This window comes from Mus musculus, chromosome X (assembly GCF_000001635.26).
Source record: "Mus musculus strain C57BL/6J chromosome X, GRCm38.p6 C57BL/6J".
Lineage (NCBI taxonomy): Eukaryota > Metazoa > Chordata > Mammalia > Rodentia > Muridae > Mus > Mus musculus.
Window position 1 is genome coordinate 5,216,471 of NC_000086.7, and position 6,381 is coordinate 5,222,851.

The following is a 6,381-nucleotide window of genomic DNA, read 5'->3' on the forward strand; positions in this document are numbered from 1 at the left end:
CACTCAGGATGATATACTCCAGATCCATCCATTTGCCTAAGAAATTCATAAATTCATTGTTTTTAATAGCTTATTAGTACTCCATTGTGTAAATGTACCACAGTTTCTGTATTGATTCCTCTGTTGAGGGACATCTGGGTTCTTTCCAGCTTCCGGCTATTATAAATAAAGCTGCTATGAACATAGTAGCGCATGTGTACTTATTACATGTTGGAACATCTGCATATATGCCCAGGAGAGATATTGCTAGATCTGCTGGTAGTACTATTTCCAATTTCCTGAGGAAGTGCCAAACTGATTTCCAGAGTGGTTGTACCAGCTTGCAATCCCACCAACAATGGAGGAATGTTCCTCTTTCTCTGCATCCTCACCAGCATCTACTGTCACCTGAATTTTTGATCTTAGCCTTTCTGACTGGTGTGAGGTGGAATCTCAGGTTTGTTTTGCTTTGCATTTCCCTGATGATTAAGGATGTTGAATACTTTTTCAGGTGCTTCTCAGCCATTTGGTATTCCTCAGTTGACAATTGATAGCTTTGTACCCCCTTTTTAATAGGGTTATTTGGTTTTCTGGAGTCCAGCTTCTTGAGTTCTTTGTATATATTAGATATTCATTCCCTATTAGATTTAGGTCTGGTAAAGATCCTTTCCCAATCTGTTGGTGTCCTTTTTGTTTTATTGACAGTGTCTTTTGCTTTAAAGAAGCGTTGCAATTTTATGAAGTCCCATTTGTAGATTTGTGATCTTATGGCACAAGCCTTTGCTATTCTTTTCAGGAATTTTTCCCCTGTGCCTATATCTTTAAGGCTTTTCCCAACTTTCTTGAAACATACTTTTGAGTACTTTGTAAATTAGTGATGTGAGGAGAAGATGCTAAATGCTATTCAAAGAAAATGCCCTTGGTTGTGATTAGTTTGAGCTACTACTATAATGACTGAGGGATTGTAATGATTAGCACCGAAAAAAATATACCACAAGGTGGCAGTAACATGCAAAAAGCTTGCTTTGATATGGTAGGCTAGGGGCTGGAGAGATGGTGCTTCTAGAAATCCTGAGTTCGATTCCCAGCAACTACTTGGGGGCTCACTACTATGTGTATGGAATCTGATACTATTTTCTTATATGTCTAAAGACATCTACAAAACTCATATACATTAAATAAATAAATCTTTATTTTTTAAAAAAAGAAAGAAAAATGGCTGACTGGCTTTGTTTTGTTCTTCTTTTGTTGTTGTTTCTTATTTTTTTTCTTCCTTCTTTTTGGCAGATTTTCTTGTAGCCCAGATTTACCTGGAACTTGCTATGTTGCTGACATGTTTGCATGTAAAAAGAAATCCCTTCCTTATTTAGAGGTGATGGTTTGGACAAAGCTTGTTGACAGGCCATATATGAAGAGTAGAGTCTGGGTTTGAGAGGGACAAAGAGCAGCAACAACAGAGGGTTTGTACAGTCCCAAGGCTTATTTATAATTAAGCACATTTTTTGGTGTTGTTTTATGGAAATGCAAAGCAATCAGACTTTACATTAGCAAAATTTTGCTTACTTGGGGATATATATCTTAAAACTATGGGAGTTGTAAAAACTTGACTGTGTCATTGATAAACTTTAGGTAATAAGCTTCTGTCTGCTGTGGAGAAAGTAGCAACCTAGAATCCAAAATTCATTGGTCACCTTTTGTTCATTTGTATATCTATTAAAAATATACTGTAAAAGAAGGATGTTACACATAAAAGGGGGAAGTAACTTGATTTCATTTATTCCATAAAGTTTTCCTTCAGAGTCATGCTAGATAAAAATGCCTGCTAGTTAGTTTTGTTTACTATTGTGACATTCAGAGTTAAAATTCAAAACATAAAATTTCAATAGCCTGCATTTCTGCCACATTACATGCTAAGCTATATAATATAAATCATAGTTGCTCAACATATTATTTATTTGATTGTCCTCTTTCACATTTAAAGAGACAATAAAATGATATACAAGGAACATTTTATATTTTGGAGAACATGTCTGCATTTTTGGTATTTGTTTGCAAAATTAATAGCTTTTCTGACTGAGCCCTAAAAGGCTTTCAACCTAAGCTACAAGTTGTACAAAAACAACTCAGCTTAGACTTTAGTTTTAGTTTTGTCTCAGTCACCAGATTTCATGAGCACTTCTCTGCTGGGAAAGATCCACTAGAGCCTTTTATATTGTCTCCAGTGACTAGAATTTAGCCAAGTTCATCCTGAAGTGTATACACTTCTCTCATTTTAGTGATTGGTAAGAAGTTGGCTGGGGTTCTGTTCCTATCTCTCTGCAAGGAGACTCCAAGCTCCTAACCCAACTGTGTCTAATACATTTTCCCCCTCCCAAAGCTTCATAAAAACAAGAATTCCATTTTAGCCCAGGAAACAGGATACTCAAATGCTTATTAGAAAAGGTTCTGTCCCAAGGAGATTTTTTTATCCATGCAAAGTCCCTAAAATGAATTTTTAGAATTAGAAATCATCTTTAATTAAACATGGTATAGATAAAGCCATCATGCAGCAATTCATTAACCTGATTTTATCATAGCTTCAAGAATAGGAGAAGGAATAAAAAAATGGACACAATACAACATCTAAATTAACAAAATGTGATATCTGTGTATTGGCTTCGAGGTTGCTAATTTTTCCACAGCAGACTGATGCTCATTACCCATTAGTTTGTCAGTAAGAAAGTCAAATATTTACATATCCTATTGTTTTAGATATATCCTCAAGTAAAAAAACATTTTTACATTTAGCGTCTGCGTGCTTTGAAACTCCATCAAATACCACCCAAAGTCTGCTAGCTGTAGATAAGCTTCCGGACTGTACAAACCCTCTGTGCTGTTGGTGCTCTTTACAGCTCTCAAACCCAGACTCCACACTGGGCGGCTGGGCTGCCATCACTCACATATCCATCCTCTTCAACTGCATCCTTCCAGAGATTTCCTCTTCTGAGTGATGACGATATCCCATTCTCTAAGTAAGTCATATTGTAAGTCCACAAGCAAACTGATATTCTGAATATTCTGCTATATGTGCTATGATGGAAATTTATCACAAGCAGTCCAACCACGATACAAGTATCTGTGTTTTTATCTCTTCAAATCTCAGGGGCCTCTCCTTTGACCTGATTCAAGAGATGTTCTCCTTTATGACAACTGTGACCCTAGAAAAATGATTGTGACTTGGACACAATTTCATACTTTCAAGTCCACGTGGTGAGAATCAGTGTCTACAGTGAAAAGGAAATCAGAAGGCATTGTTGTATAAGAGTAGCAATTTAATGCTGAAGAGTGAGACATGCTGTGTTATATAGGAGCTGGGATAAAGACTGTTAGAGCCAAAAATGCCAGGGTCATTAAGTTCTCATGATTACTTTCCCATCCCACCATATACTGTTTGGATTGGGTTGCTTCCCCCACACTCAGAGACATTGAGAGGTTTTACTCAGCTATGGTATTTCCCACAACTGTGAATATATTAACAGATATGAGGGGACATTCACCCAAGTGGGCTAGAAGTTTGTAAAGCAAGGTCAGCTTGCAGGAGGGTACAACAGTCATAGCCTCCCAGGTCCTCCTGCCAAGGTTAATCAGTATGGACATGAGGCAGCAAAGATCATTGTTTAGCTGGAGTAGGTGAATAACTCAGGCAGGACCCAGCTTCCACTCTACCCAATTTAGCCCATTTATTTACTAAAACTGAGGAAGAACATAGCAGACTATCTCTCTATACATACAGAACTCTCATATCAAAAGACTGGGAAAATCTCATTCACAATTTTACTCCTGGGTCTTGTTTAATTCTTAGTCTAACTAAAAGTTTTATTCATTGATTTGTGAAAGAAAGTTCATTTGTCTTCTTGTTCTGTGTTTCTCCAGTGTTAGTTTATCTCACTCTTCTCTACCCTTACTTTTCTTTCTTCTGTTAAATAGAACTTACTCTTTTCTAAATTCAGAGGTGTGTAATGTCATATTGTTTATTTAATATCTTATAGTCCCATCTCCTATATTATCCCATATTCATGCCCAAGCATCCCAATGGGTCTGGGTTATGATATTAAACCCATGAGACTTCTCTGCCCTTGCTCACTCATCTCATCGTCTTCTTGTTTAACACTCTCTCTCTCTCTCTCTCTCTCTCTCTCTCTCTCTCTCTCTCTCTCTCCATATGTATATATATATATATTATATATATACACAGTCAGGTTGATGGGTTCTTGTTCTTACTTCTCCTCCTTCCCCTTCCCCAAATTCCTCTTTCTTCTTACATGGGGTGCCCCCATTGGAGGCCAGACTTTGGTACACAATAAATTCCAGACTGGGAAACTGTCCCACCTCCATGCTGGAATTTGTAACTGGCTTGATATTGAGTAGGTCTTGTACAGCAGTCACATCATTTCCAGAGGATACCAGAAGGTACAAGGAAAGAGTCTGATGCAGGTGTAGCAACCCGGGATTTGCACAGTGCTTTTCCCAATCCTCTGGCTCTTGCATTCTTTGTACTCCACCTTCCTTGATATTCCCTGAGTTTGTCCCATCTATTGTTGAATCCTCCCATTCATTTCTTCTAAGCACTTTGAACAGTAATTCATCTCTATATTAATTACTGCCCAGTTAGCACAAGAAGCTTCTCTGCCTTTGGTTAGGAGCAGCACTAACCTATTGATATAAACAAATATATTTAGAAGGCATTTTAATAACATGACTAGTTAGGAAAACATCAATCAGTAGGTTCTTTCCTAGGACCTTTGACTTCCCTAGCCATGGGTTTCGACCATTTTTAAAATGACAGGCATGAATTTTCTAGTGTGGAAGAGACCTCAAGTACAATAGAAGAAGAGTTGGTTAACCCTTATAAGCTGTCTAAGCATTATTGCAGTACTGGACACACCTTGCATGGTAGGTCATTGTTAACTTTAATTTTTTTCAAATCTTATTTTCAATGATACTCTTTAAATGCTTTATCCTCCCTTCTATCCCACCAACTACCAGAGGTAGTAGAAAAGAAAGGATATGCTTGGTTTTGGGTCTCTTAGGTAGGATATCTGGGTCCCTTTGGGATGTCTAATTCTCTTCCCTCTATGTATATTTTCTGTCCTTGGCACACCAATCCATCCATGACTGTCAAAACAGACTGTTTTATGTTAAGTCTGTGTTTTTGTTTTGTGGTTTGATTGACTGTTCTTTGTTTCATGTTCAAAAGAAAAAACAGTTGAAACTTTATCTTCTGGTTGTTCAGCCCTAACTGAACTAAAATGAATGATTTAGTTTTAACTCATTTCAGAGAGAGAGAGAGAGAGAAAGAGAGAGAGAGAGAGAGAGAGAGAGAGAGTATGAATTGGCCTTTGGAGCCCTACACCTGTAGCTAGGAGTCTAGCACAGCTAGGGAAGCCCTGCCAGGAGGTTCTCTGAAAAGCTGCTCTTAAAGGGGTCAGCAGCTTCTCAAGTTCTATAGTAAGGGAACTGATGGTTGTTTCTCCTAGAATAATATCTGTGCTTGAGATTATTGGATTCATCAGGTGAGAAGGTGTTCCTCTCTTAAAATTACAGCTAGTGAAAGACTCCGAGAGGAGCCCCTTTCTCAGGCCTCAGGACAATAGAGGACACCCAAGAACTCACGATAGACCAAGCTTGATGCAAACTACATGAGGCTTTATTCAGGAAAAGCCAGAGCTCTTTGGACGACTCATAACCCACACAGGGGTAGAGGAGTTGACCTCGAGGGGAAAGAGGTCCCAGTTTTTATAGGCCCTCAGGGGGGAAAGGAGAAGGGGTAGTAGGGGATTTCCGGATCTAAACAATGTCTATTCTCAAGAAATGGGTATGGGAGGGGTACAAGGAAAGAGTCTGGTGCAGGTGTAGCAACTCAGGATTGGCCCGGCTGTGGTTGCTGGGGAGATTTTCTGACTCTTTCTCAGCAACCAATATCACAAACACCTGGCAATGGGCTTCATCAGTGGGCACACAAATGGGTTCAAGGAACGGTCAAAACATTGGCAGACACACAGGTTCAAGGAATGGCCAGAGCAATGTGCATATCTACTTTTCTAAATCAGTGAAACTAGTTCTGCTAACAGTGACATTTATCTTGCCAATTTCAGGGCTTCTGTGACCTTTTACATTCTGTCAGGATCTTTCACTAGAAAGCTTAAGAATTTTGTTTGGTTTAAATAAGTAAATGTATGCAGTCTCTTCATTTTTGTTTCTGACTGGTCTTAAAAGCATAAATATCTTCTACATGTTTTGTTTATAGATTATTGACTTATAAGTTATTTGGCATGGTTAAAAATGTTTAACATTGGTAACAGAAAGTTGGATTAAAACTGGTAACTCCGGGTTGGAGTAATTCATAACTACAACATGTGGCAT